Here is a 13095-nt window from a genome sequence, read left to right as displayed (position 1 = left end):
GGTCTGCGCATGCTCTGGGGACGCGGATAGGGATGCTGTCTGGGACGGCAGCCTTGCGAGAGTTAACACGTTTAAATGTCTTACTCACGTCGGCCACGGAGAAGGAGAGGCCACATTCTTTGGTAGAGGGCACTGTATTGTCCTCAAAGGTGTGTCTGAGCCGTTGAATTGCGACTCTATACTTTGTACTGACATTTTGGCTGTTTGATTGCCTTACTGAGGGAATAACTACACTGTTTTGTATTCGGTCACATTTCCGGAGTTAAATGCAGTGGTTCGCACTTTCAGTTTTGCGCGAATTCTGCCATCTATCCACGGTTCCTGTTAGGTAGGTTTTAATAGTCACAGTGGGTACAACATCTCCTATACACTTCCTTATAAACTCACTCACCGAATCAGTGTATACATTGATATTCCCAGAGGCTACCCGGAACATATCCCAGTCCGCGTGATCAAAACAATCTTGAAGCGTGGATTCCGATTGGTCAGACCAGTGTTGAATAGTCCTTAGTACAGCTACATCTTTTTGAGTTTCTGCCTATAGGAAGGGAGGAGCAAAATGGAGTTGTGGTCACAAATGCCCGAAAGGAGAGAGTTGAGAGAGGACCTAGCACCTAGCCCTGGGGGACACCAGTAGAGATGACCTAGTACCTAGCCCTGGGGGACACCAGTAGAGATGACCTAGTACCTAGCCCTGGGGGACACCAGTAGAGATGACCTAGTACCTAGCTCTGGGGGACACCAGTAGAGAGGACCTAGCACCTAGCCCTGGGGGACACCAGTAGAGGACCTAGCACCTAGCCCTGGAGGACACCAGTAGAGCGGACCTAGCACCTAGCCCTGGGGGACACCAGTAGAGGACCTAGCACCTAGCCCTGGGGGACACCAGTAGAGCAGACCTAGCACCTAGCCCTGGGGGACATCAGTAGAGCAGACCTAGCACCTAGCCCTGGGGGACACCAGTAGAGCGGACCTAGCACCTAGCCCTGGGGGACACCAGTAGAGCGGACCTAGCACCTAGCCCTGGGGGACACCAGTAGAGCGGACCTAGCACCTAGCCCTGGGGGACACCAGTAGAGCAGACCTAGCACCTAGCCCTGGGGGACACCAGTAGAGCGGACCTAGCACCTAGCCCTGGGGGACACCAGTAGAGCAGACCTAGCACCTAGCCCTGGGGGACACCAGTAGAGCGGACCTAGCACCTAGCCCTGGGGGACACCGGTAGAGCAGACCTAGCACCTAGCCCTGGGGGACACTGGTAGAGAGGACCTAGCACCTAGCCCTGGGGGACTACGGTAGAGCAGACCTAGTACTGTACACTTGCAGTGCAAAATGTGTAGGCTGTTAGTCTTCTATCTCTATCTAACTGTCACTCTCCCCCCAGCCCACCAGTGAGGAAGACCTGTGTCCTATCTGCTATGCACACTCCATCTCTGCTGTCTTCAAACCCTGTTCTCACAAGTCCTGCAAGTAAGTTACCATCATCAGCCTTGTGTTTTTAAAATATATATTGTCATTTTTTTTTTGTCTGATCTTTCACCTTTTGACCAACTAGGACTTTATTGTAAAATAATAAAATAAAAAATTGAATTAAAAAAAAAATCATCCCCAAAATCATGTCAACAACAACAGTTCATGTCCCCCCTCCCCCCATCCAATACGTACACACAGCACTTTCTGCTCTGTTATTTACAGGCATTATCATGTGATGACAGACTTCTCTTCATCTCAAATGCCTCTCATGTCTTCACTTGACTGCGGGGACGTAACGGAATGTGTGATGTGAATGGCATGAATGGTTAATTGCTGAAATGTCGATAGACCTTCCGGCGACGTGCTCACAGCCGTAGAGCCATCTCGCTATATTAAACCGATTTGACTAGTTCTCAGTTCTCCAGCACCGGTTGTATATCTAAACAGATTTTTAAAAATCTTAATAGTATATTATGTATTCATTATGTATAGAAATGTGAAATTATATGACATATATATATTAATTGCATTATTAAATATATCCCATTGGTTTATGGGTACTGAAAGGAGAGCGTTTACCAAGGGTAGGATTGGCAGGAAAACATTCATATAATTGGTACATAAATATATTTCACAATTTAACTCTGCTACCTTGAGAATCATGTCACCTTGTTGATTCATCTATTCGGACGACAGAAAAATATGCATTCTGTCCTTGAGCGTCTGCTACCCCAGATGTGTGTGTGTGATTGAGAAGTACCAAATATGAGTCTCTGTCCCCCCCACAGATAATTTATCACAAACACACCCTCTCTCTCACACACACACCACCCTCTCTATCTCTCTCGCTCTCTCACACACACCACCCTCTCTCTATCTCTCTCGCTCTCTCACACACCCTCTGTCTCGCTCTCTCACACACCTCTGTCTCGCTCTCTCACACCCCTCTTCGCTCTCTCACACACCCTCTCTCTCTCTCGCTCTCACACACACCACCCTCTTTCGCTTCTCACACACACCCTCTCTCTCTCTCGCTCTCTCTTCTCACACCTTCTCTCTCTCGCCTCTCACACACACCCTCTCTCTCTCTCTCGCTCTCTCACACACCCCTCTCTCTCGCTCTCTCACACACCCCTCTCTCTCTCGCCACACACACCCTCTCTCTCTCGCTCTCACACCTCTCTCTCGCTCTCTCACACACACACCACCCTCTCTCTCTCGCTCTCTCACACACACCTCTCTAGCTCTTCTCACACACACCTCTCTCTCTCGCTCTCTCTCACACACACCTCTCTCTCTCTCTCTCACACACACCCTCTCTCTCGCTCTCTCTCACACCCTCTCTCTCTCTCTCGCTCTCTCACACACCCTCTCTCTCTCTCTCTCTCTCACACACACCCTCTGTCTCGCTCTCTCACACACCCTCTCTCTCGCCCTCACACACCCTCTCTCTGGCTCTCACACACCACCCTCTTTTGCTCTCTCACACACACACACCCTCTCTCTCTCTCGCTCTCTCACACACACACACACCCTCTCTCTCTCTCGCTCTCACACACCCCTCTCTCTCTCTCTCATCTCACACACCCCCTCTCTCTCTCTGCTCTCTCACACCCCCTCTCTCTCTCTCGCTCTCTCACACACCCCCTCTCTCTCTCTCGCTCTCTCACACACACCCTCTCTCTCTCGCTCTCTCACACCCTCTCTCTCGCTCCTCTCACACACACACACCCTCTCTCTCTCGCTCTCTCACACCCCCTCTCTCTCTCTCGCTCTCTCACACACCTCTCTCTCTCTCGCTCTCACACACACCCTCTCTCTTCGCTCTCTCACACCTCTCTCTCTCGCTCTCTCACACCCCTCTCTCTCGCTCTCACACACACACACCCTCTCTCTCGCTCTCTCACACACACCCTCTCTATCTCGCTCTCTCTCACACACCCCTCTCTCTCTAGCTCTCTCTCACACACACCTCTCTCTCGCTCTCACACACACCCTCTCTCTCTCTCTCTCTCGCTCTCACACACCCCTCTCTCTCTCTCTCCGCTCTCTCACACATCCTCTCTCTCTCTCACACATCCTCTCTCTCTCTCACACACCTCTGTCTCGCTCTCTCACACACCCTCTCTCTCTCTCGCTCTCTCACACACCACCACCCTCTCTCGCTCTCTCACACACACACACACCCTCTCTCTCTTCGCTCTCTCACACACGCCCTCTCTCTCTCTGTCTCACACACACCTCTCTCTCTCGCTCATCTCTCACACACCCTCTCTCTCTCGCTCGCTCTCTCACACACACCCTCTCTCTCTCGCTGTCTCATACACACACCCTCTCTCTCTCGCTCTCACACACCCTCTCTCTCTCGCTCTCTCACACACCCTCTCTCTCGCTCTCTCTCACACACACCCTCTCTCTCTCTCTCGCTCTCTCACACACACCCTCTCTCTCTCGCTCTCTCACACACACCCCTCTCTCTCTCTCGCTCTCTCACACACCCTCCTCTCTCTCTCGCTCTCTCACACACCCCTCTCTCTCTCTCGCTCTCTCACACACCCTCTCTCTCTCTCGCTCTCTCACACACCCTCTCTCTCTCGCTCTCTCACACACCCTCTCTCTCGGCTCGCTCTCTCACACACCCTCTCTCTCTCGCTCTCTCACACACCTCTCTCTCGCTCTCTCACACACCTCTCTCGCCTCTCACACACACCCTCTCTCGCTCACACACCTCTCTCTCTCGCACACACACCCTCTCTCTCTCTCTCTCTCACACCCTCTCTCTCTCGCTCTCTCACACACCCTCTCTCTCTCGCTCTCTCACACCCTCTCTCTCTCTCGCTCCTCTCACACACCCTCTCTCGCTCTCTCCCCCTCTCTCTCTCGCTCTCTCCACACCCTCTCTCTCTCTCTCTCGCTCTCTCACACACCCTCTCTCTCTCTCGCTCTCTCACACCTCTCTCTCTCTGCATTAATACCCTCTCTCTCTCGCTCTCTCACACCCTCTCTCTCTCTCTCTGGCTCTCTCACACCCCTCTCTCGCTCTCTCACACACTCTCTCGCACACACACCCTCTCTCTTCTCGCACACACACCCTCTCTCTCTCTCGCTCTCTCACACACCCTCTCTCTTCGCTCACACACCCTCTCTCTCTCGCTCTCTCACACCCTCTCTCTCTCTCTCTCGCTCTCTCACACACTCTCTCTCTCGCTCTCTCCACCCTCTCTCTCGCTCTCACACACCCCCTCTTCTTCTCGCACACACCTCTCTCTCTCGCTCTCTCACACACACCCTCTCTCTCTCTCGCTCTCTCATTACACCCTCTCTCTCTCTCTCTCGCTCTCCCTCACACACCCTCTCTCTCTCTCTCGCTCTCACACCCTCTCTCTCTCTCCTCGCTCTCTCACACACTCCCTCTCTCTCTCTCGCTCTCACACACCCCTCTCTGTCTCTCACACACCTCGCTCTCACACACCCTCTCTGGAATAATCTCGCTGAATATCTCAATAAATAACTAAATCTCACTCGATCACTACTCATCACTAAATCACTCAATAACTCACTACACACACACGACTGTAACCTTCTTCTCTGTCTGTCTCTCTGTCTGCCCCCCCCCCAGAGCTTGTATAAATCAGCACCTGATGAACAACAAGGACTGTTTCTTCTGCAAGGCCACCATCACTGGAGTGGAGGACTACAGCAAGAAGCCTACTGCATCTTAACACCACACACACACGCACACGCACACGCACACACACACACACACACGGCTCGGACAACAGAAACCACATTGAACACACACAGAGCATACAGGTACACACACACACACACTACCACTCACTTTGCCCCCTGACAGCTTAGAAACTCTCCATATTGATCACCAGGCCAGAAAACAGGAACAGTCACTTCTACTCCACAAGCAGTGTTAATCCGACAGCTCCCCAGATAAGTCCCATGTCTCTCCCCCTTCGCCTGTTAAATGATTCCCATGTCTCTCCCCCTCCACCTGTTAAATGATTCCCATGTCTCTCCCCCTCTCTCCCCCCTTCACCTGTTAAATGATTCCCATGTCTCTCCCCCTCTCTCCCCCCTTCACCTGTTAAATGATTCCATGTCTCTCCCCTCTCTCCCCCTTCACCTGTTAAATGATTCCCATGTCTCTCCCCTCTCTCCCCCTTCGCCTGTTAAATGATTCCCATGTCCCCCCCTCTCTCCCCTTCACCTGTTAAATGATTCCCATGTCTCTCCCCCTCTCTCCCTTCACCTGTTAAATGATTCCCATGTCTCTCCCCCTCTCCCCCCTTCACCTGTTAAATGATTCCCATGTCTCTCCCCTCTCTCCCCCTCCACCTGTTAAATGATTCCCATGTCTCTCCCCCTCTCTCCCCTTCACCTGTTAAATGATTCCCATGTCTCTCCCCTTCACCTGTTAAATGATTCCCATGTCTCTCCCCTCTCTCCCCTTCACCTGTTAAATGATTCCCATGTCTCTCCCCCTTCACCTGTTAAATGATTCCCATGTCTCTCCCCTCTCTCCCCTTCACCTGTTAAATGATTCCCATGTCTCTCCCCCTTCACCTGTTAAATGATTCCCATGTCTCTCCCTCTCTCCCCCTTCACCTGTTAAATGATTCCCATGTCTCTCCCCTCCACCTGTTAAATGATTCCCATGTCTCTCCCCCTCTCCCCCTTCACCTGTTAAATGATTCCCATGTCTCTCCTCTCTCCCCCCTTCGCCTGTTAAATGATTCCCATGTCTCTCCCCTCTCTCCCCTTCACCTGTTAAATGATTCCCATGTCTCTCCCCCCTCTCTCCCCCTTCACCTGTTAAATGATTCCCATGTCTCTCCCCCTCCCCCCTTCACCTGTTAAATGATTCCCATGTCTCTCCCCCTCTCTCCCCCTCCACCTGTTAAATGATTCCCATGTCTCTCCCCTCTCTCCCCTTCACCTGTTAAATGATTCCCATGTCTCTTCACCCCCATGTCTCTCCCCCTCTCCCCTTCACCTGTTAAATGATTCCCATGTCTCTCCCCCTCTCTCCCCTTCACCTGTTAAATGATTCCCATGTCTCTCCCCTCTCTCCTCCACCTGTTAAATGATTCCCATGTCTCTCCCCTCTCTCCCCCTTCACCTGTTAAATGATTCCCATGTCTCTCCCACCTGTTAAATGATTCCCATCTCCCCCTCCACCTGTTAAATGATTCCATGTCTCTCCCCCTCTCTCCCCTTCACCTGTTAAATGATTCCCATGTCTCTCCCCCTTCACCTGTTAAATGATTCTCCCTGTCTCTCCCCTTCACCTGTTAAATGATTCCATGTCTCTCCCCCTCTCTCCCCCTTCACCTGTTAAATGATTCCCATGTCTCTCCCCCCTCTCTCCCCCTTCACCTGTTAAATGATTCCATGTCTCCCCCTCCTCCCCCTCACCTGTTAAATTATTCCATGTCTCTCCCCCTCTCTCCCCCTTCACCTGTTAAATGATTCCCATGTCTCTCCCTCTCTCCCCCCCCCTTCACCTGTTAAATGATTCCCATGTCTCTCCCCCTCTCTCCCCCTCCACCTGTTAAATGATTCCCATGTCTCTCCCCTCTCTCCCCTTCACCTGTTAAATGATTCCCATGTCTCTCCCCCTCTCTCCCCCTTCACCTGTTAAATGATTCCATGTCTCTCCCCCTCTCTCCCCCTCCACCTGTTAAATGATTCCCATGTCTCTCCCTCTCCCCCTCTCTCCCCCTCTCTCCTTCACCTGTTAAATGATTCCCATGTCTCTCCCCCTCTCCCCCTTCACCTGTTAAATGATTCCCATGTCTCTCCCCTCTCTCCCCCTTCACCTGTTAAATGATTCCCATGTCTCTCCCCCTCTCTCCCCTTCACCTGTTAAATGATTCCCATGTCTCTCCCCTCTCTCTCCCCCTCTCCCCTCCACCTGTTAAATGATTCCCATGTCTCTCCCCCTCTCTCCCCCCCTCACCTGTTAAATCATTCCCATGTCTCTCCCCTCTCCCCCCTTCACCTGTTAAATGATTCCCATGTCTCTCCCTCTCTCCCCCTCCACCTGTTAAATGATTCCCCATGTCTCTCCCCTCTCTCTCCCCCTTCACCTGTTAAATGATTCCCATGTCTCTCCCCCTCTCTCCCCCTTCACCTGTTAAATGATTCCCATGTCTCTCCCCCTCTCCCCTCTCTCCCCCTCTCTCCCCCTTCACCTGTTAAATGATTCCCATGTCTCTCCCCCTCTCTCCCCTTCACCTGTTAAATGATTCCACATGTCTCTCCCCTCTCCCTCTCTCCCCTCTCTCCCCCTTCACCTGTTAAAATGATTCCCATGTCTCCCCCTCCACCTGTTAAATGATTCCCATGTCTCTCCCCTCTCTCCCCCACCTGTTAAATGATTCCCATGTCTCTCCCCTCTCTCCCCCTTCACCTGTTAAATGATTCCCATGTCTCTCCCCCTCTCTCCCCCTTCACCTGTTAAATGATTCCCATGTCTCTCCCCTCTCTCCCCCTTCACCTGTTAAATGATTCCATGTCTCTCCCTCTCTCCCCCTTCACCTGTTAAATGATTCCCATGTCTCTCCCTCTCTCCCCTTCACCTGTTAAATGATTCCCATGTCTCTCCCCTCTCTCCCCCTTCACCTGTTACAGATAACTAAAATGATATAGTGAGTCTTCACTTTCTGGTTCTCCTCAAGGCTCAAAGCCTCTCGATCCACTCAGATATCCAAAACCTAGTGGTTTCTGTTCCTTGCAGGTTGCTTGTTATCTCATTACAGGACTTTATCAGCCAATTAAAAACACAAATATCTTATACCACAGTTGATGTCCATATTAGAGAAGACAGCTGTAGGATGGTTGGGCAACCTCTGATACAGGTGAGGTGTTAGCTTGGACAGGACAGGTGAGGTGTTAGTTTGGACAGGACAGGTGAGGTGTTAGTTTGGACAGGACAGGTGAGGTGTTAGTTTGGACAGGACAGAAGACAGTGGTGTCTCTCATTCTTCCTCTTCATTCAAAACACAACATCCCAGTGTAACCTTGTCCCTGCCTGGATACAGTAGTACAGTACCTTTAGATATGACCTATATCACAACATCCAGTGTAACCTTGTCCCTGCCTGGATACAGTAGTACAGTACCTTTAGATATGACCTATATATCACAACATCCCAGTGTATATATCACAACATCCCGTAACCTTGTCCCTGCCTGGATACAGTAGTACAGTACCTTTAGATATGACCTATATATCACAACATCCCAGTGTAACCTTGTCCCTGCCTGGATACAGTAGTACAGTACCTTTAGATATGACCTATATATCACAACATCCCAGTGTAACCTTGTCCCTGCCTGGATACAGTAGTACAGTACCTTTAGATATGACCTATATATCACAACATCCCAGTGTAACCTTGTCCCTGCCTGGATACAGTAGTACAGTACCTTTAGATATGACCTATATATCACAACATCCCAGTGTAACCTTGTCCCTGCCTGGATACAGTAGTACAGTACCTTTAGATATGACCTATATATCACAACATCCAGTGTAACCTTGTCCCTGCCTGGATACAGTAGTACAGTACCTTTAGATATGACCTATATCACAACATCCCAGTGTAACCTTGTCCCTGCCTGGATACAGTAGTACAGTACCTTTAGATATGACCTATATATCACAACATCCCAGTGTAACCTTGTCCCTGCCTGGATACAGTAGTACAGTACCTTTAGATATGACCTATATCACAACATCCCAGTGTAACCTTGTCCTGCCTGGAGACAGTAGTACAGTACCTAGATATGACCTATATATCACAACATCCCAGTGTAACCTTGTCCCTGCCTGGATACAGTAGTACAGTACCTTTAGATATGACCTATATATCACAACATCCCAGTGTAACCTTGTCCTGCCTGGAGACAGTAGTACAGTACCTTTAGATATGACCTATATCACAACATCCCAGTGTAACCTTTGTCCTGCCTGGATACAGTAGTACAGTACCTTAGATATGACCTATATATCACAACATCCCAGTGTAACCTTGTCCCTGCCTGGATACAGTAGTACAGTACCTGTAGATATGACCTATATATCACAACATCCAAGTGTAACCTTGTCCCTGCCTGGAGACAGTAGTACAGTACCTTTAGATATGACCTATATATCACAACATCCCAGTGTAACCTTGTCCCTGCCTGGATACAGTAGTACAGTACCTGTAGATATGACCTATATCACAACATCCCAGTGTAACCTTGTCCTGCCTGGAGACAGTAGTACAGTACCTTTAGATATGACCTATATATCACAACATCCCAGTGTAACCTTGTCCCTGCCTGGAACAGTAGTACAGTACCTTTAGATATGACCTATATATCACAACATCCCAGTGTAACCTTGTCCCTGCCTGGGTACAGTAGTACAGTACCTTTAGATATGACCTATATCACAACATCCCAGTGTAACCTTGTCCCTGCCTGATACAGTAGTACAGTACCTGTAGATATGACCTATATCACAACATCCCAGTGTAACCTTGTCCTAACCTGGAGCACAGTAGTACAGTACCTTTAGATATGACCTATATATCACAACATCCCCAAATAACATCTTATTCCTTATAGTGCACTACTTTACAACAGAGACCTATGAGCCATTTGGGAAGCGGCCTGTGTTCTGTCTCACCTGAGGGGTATGTGTGTGTGTTCTGTCTCACCTGAGGGGTATGTGTGTGTGTGTTCTGTCTCACCTGAGGGGTATGTGTGTGTTCTGTCTCACCTGAGGGGTATGTGTGTGTGTGTTCTGTCTCACCTGAGGGGTATGTGTGTGTGTGTGTGTCTCACCTGTGTGTGTGTGTGTGTGTGTGTGTGTGTGTGTGTGTGTGTGTGTGTATGTGTGTGTGTGTGTGAGGGGTATGTGTGTGTGTGTGTTCTGTGTTCTGTCTGTCTCACCTGAGGGGTATGTGTGTGTGTTCTGTCTCACCTGAGGGGTATGTGTGTGTGTGTGTTCTGTCTCACCTGAGGGGTATGTGTGTGTGTGTGTGTGTGTATGTGTGTGTGTGTGGGGTGTGTGTGTGTCTCACCTGTGTGTGTGTGTTCTGTCTCACCTGAGGGGTAGTGTGTGTGTTCTATCTCACCTGAGGGGTATGTGTGTGTGTGTGTGTGTGTGTGTGTGTGTGTTCTTGTCTCACCTGAGGGGTCTGTGTGTGTGTGTGTTCTGTCTCACCTGAGGGGTATGTGTGTGTGTTCTGTCTCACCTGAGGGGTATGTGTGTGTGTGTGTTCTGTCTCACCTGAGGGGTATGTGTGTGTGTGTGTCTGTCTCACCTGAGGGTATGTGTGTGTGTGTGTTCTGTCTCACCTGAGGGGTATGTGTGTGTGTGTGTTCTGTGGTGTTGTGTGTGTGTTCTGTCTCACCTGGCGTGTGTGTGTGTGTTCTGTCTCACCTGGTGTGTGTGTGTGTGTGTGTGTTCTGTCTCACCTGGTGTGTGTGTGTGTGTGTGTTTCTGTCTCACCTGGCGTGTGTGTGTGTTTCTGTCTCACCTGGTGTGTGTGTGTGTGTGTGTTCTGTCTTGCCTGAGGGGTGGGTGTGTGTATGTGTGTGTTCTGTCTTACCTGAGGGTGGTGTGTGTATGTGTGTAGTGTTTCTGTCTTACCTGAGGGGTGGGTGTGTGTATGTGTGTGTGTTCTGTCTCACCTGAGGTGTGTGTGTTCTGTCTCACCTGAGGGGGGTGTTCTGTCTCACCTGGGGGGTGTTCTGTCTCACCTGAGGTGTTCTGTCCTGTCTGTCACACCTACCTGTCCGCCACGATCCATTGTGGACACCTGAACATTCGTCTCTATGACGGGTGTCTTTCAGAAGTCCTCTGGCTACGTTTACACAGGCAGCCCACTTGATCTTTTGCCACCTAATTGATATTTTGCCAATTAAGATAAGAATTGGACTGCCAGCGTAAAGGACGTAACGTAACGCCCGTATTACTTGGAGAGAAGTCTACACATCATGGCTCACATTCCACCAAAATACATGGAATGCCCATCTGAAGGACTACGGTCTGGGATGGTTAGAAGGTCTGGGATGGTTATAGAAGGTCTGGGATGGTTATAGAAGGTCTGGGATGGTTATATAAGGTCTACAGGGACCTTATGTGATCCGATAGGGTCTCAGTAGATATAAGGTCTGGGATGGTTATAGAAGGTCTGGGATGGTTATAGAAGGTCTACAGGAATCTATATGTGATCCGATAGGGTCTCAGTGGATATAAGGTCTGGGATGGTTATAGAAGGTCTGGGATGGTTATAGAAGGTCTGGGATGGTTATAGAAGGTCTACAGGAATCTATATGTGATCCGATAGGGTCTCAGTGGATATAAGGTCTGGGATGGTTATAGAAGGTCTGGGATGGTTATAGAAGGTCTACAGGGATCTATATGTGATCCGATAGGGTCTCAGTGGATATAAGATCTACAGGAATCTATATGTGATCCGATAGGGTCTCAGTGGATATAAGATCTACAGGAATCTATATGTGATCCGATAGGGTCTCAGTGGATATAAGATCTACAGGAATCTGTATGTGATCCGATAGGGTCTCAGTGGATATAAGATCTACAGGAATCTATATGTGATCCGATAGGGTCTCAGTGGATATAAGATCTACAGGGAATCTATATGTGATCCGATAGGGTCTCAGTGGATAGAAGGTCTGGGATGGTTATAGAAGGTCTGGGATGGTTATAGTAGATCTACAGGGATCTATATGTGATCCGATAGGGTCTCAGTGGATAGAAGGTCTGGGATGGTTATAGAAGGTCTGGGATGGTTATAGTAGATCTACAGGGATCTATATGTGATCCGATAGGGTCTCAGTAGATATAAGGTCTGGGCTGGTTATAGAAGGTCTGGGATGGTTATAGTAGATCTACAGGGATCTATATGTGATCCGATAGGGTCTCAGTAGATATAAGGTCTGGGCTGGTTATAGAAGGTCTGGGATGGTTATAGTAGATCTACAGGGATCTATATGTGATCCGATAGGGTCTCAGTAGATATAAGGTCTGCATGACACTATACACTTGGGACACTTATTAACATGTTTCCATATAATCATATTGATGTGTGTTATTGTGTAAGTGTGTGTGTGGTGTGTGTGTCTTAGTGTGTAAGAGGTGCCCCGGGTTTAGGTTATACTGCTGTGCTAGCCAAGGGATTTTTAGGTTGTATAAGCAATATTAAATATGGACTGTTGTGTTTTTTTTTTGGTGTGTATTTTTGGAAGTGGAAGGGAGGAGGGAACGGAGAGGCGTATTGCTTCTTATTTCTCCCTGGTGACTGAGACACATATTGATGATGTAACAGCAGTAAATTATTTATCCTAAAGCGATTGACTACTGTGTTTTTTTGGGGGGGGCAGAAAGGAGAGAGGGGTGTGATGTATGAGAGACATTACATTACATTTAAGTCATTTAGCAGACGCTCTTATCCAGAGCGACTTACAAATTGAGACAAAGATATCATTAGTTTTTATGCGATTCCTTTAAAAAAAAACAATTATTCAGTTTAATTTCAGTTTGTTTTCGGACCTGTTTTGCTGATTTTTATTAACACTGAACAAA

The 13095-nt window shown here is 49.0% G+C and overlaps 5 long non-coding RNA genes across 28 annotated transcripts; 2 read left to right on the top strand and 3 right to left on the bottom strand.

Annotated features, from left to right (window-relative positions):
* Positions 1-1283: 1283 nt before the first annotated feature.
* Positions 1284-5468, top strand: LOC127921088 (uncharacterized). Its single transcript, XR_008108236.1, has 2 exons — positions 1284-1470; positions 5093-5468. It is a non-coding gene; the product is annotated as an uncharacterized LOC127921088 (long non-coding RNA).
* Positions 5459-7976, bottom strand: LOC127921089 (uncharacterized). Of its 5 annotated transcripts, XR_008108237.1 has the most exons (6): positions 7901-7976; positions 7578-7621; positions 7079-7122; positions 6820-6864; positions 6253-6297; positions 5515-5569 (listed from the first exon to the last, which is right to left on the bottom strand). It is a non-coding gene; the product is annotated as an uncharacterized LOC127921089 (long non-coding RNA). The 5 variants fall into 5 exon arrangements; XR_008108240.1 differs by lacking the exons at positions 6253-6297; positions 7079-7122; positions 7578-7621 and adding an exon at positions 6339-6382 and having other exon boundaries at positions 5459-5569; XR_008108239.1 differs by lacking the exons at positions 6253-6297; positions 7079-7122; positions 7901-7976 and adding an exon at positions 6339-6382 and having other exon boundaries at positions 5459-5569; positions 7578-7664.
* Positions 7977-8853: 877 nt separating this feature from the next.
* On the bottom strand, positions 8854-10082 carry LOC127921087 (uncharacterized). Of its 15 annotated transcripts, none has more exons than XR_008108224.1 (6): positions 10051-10082; positions 9627-9698; positions 9496-9554; positions 9284-9426; positions 9145-9216; positions 8854-9003 (listed from the first exon to the last, which is right to left on the bottom strand). It is a non-coding gene; the product is annotated as an uncharacterized LOC127921087 (long non-coding RNA). The 15 variants fall into 15 exon arrangements; XR_008108234.1 differs by having other exon boundaries at positions 9496-9567; positions 9640-9698; XR_008108232.1 differs by having other exon boundaries at positions 9627-9711; positions 10064-10082.
* A 97-nt stretch (positions 10083-10179) lies between these two features.
* LOC127921086 (uncharacterized) lies at positions 10180-10798 on the bottom strand. 5 transcript variants are annotated; one of them, XR_008108216.1, is made up of 3 exons: positions 10673-10798; positions 10434-10499; positions 10180-10293 (listed from the first exon to the last, which is right to left on the bottom strand). It is a non-coding gene; the product is annotated as an uncharacterized LOC127921086 (long non-coding RNA). The 5 variants fall into 5 exon arrangements; XR_008108219.1 differs by having other exon boundaries at positions 10708-10798; XR_008108218.1 differs by having other exon boundaries at positions 10739-10798.
* Positions 10799-11541: 743 nt separating this feature from the next.
* On the top strand, positions 11542-12859 carry LOC127921085 (uncharacterized). Of its 2 annotated transcripts, none has more exons than XR_008108213.1 (2): positions 11542-11591; positions 11679-12859. It is a non-coding gene; the product is annotated as an uncharacterized LOC127921085 (long non-coding RNA). The 2 variants fall into 2 exon arrangements; XR_008108212.1 differs by having other exon boundaries at positions 11659-12859.
* The last annotated feature ends 236 nt before the right edge of the window (positions 12860-13095 follow it).

The sequence above is a fragment of the Oncorhynchus keta genome, unplaced genomic scaffold (assembly GCF_023373465.1).
Source record: "Oncorhynchus keta strain PuntledgeMale-10-30-2019 unplaced genomic scaffold, Oket_V2 Un_contig_2148_pilon_pilon, whole genome shotgun sequence".
In the NCBI taxonomy this organism is placed as follows: domain Eukaryota; kingdom Metazoa; phylum Chordata; class Actinopteri; order Salmoniformes; family Salmonidae; genus Oncorhynchus; species Oncorhynchus keta.
This window is presented reverse-complemented; position numbering and strand designations above follow the sequence as displayed.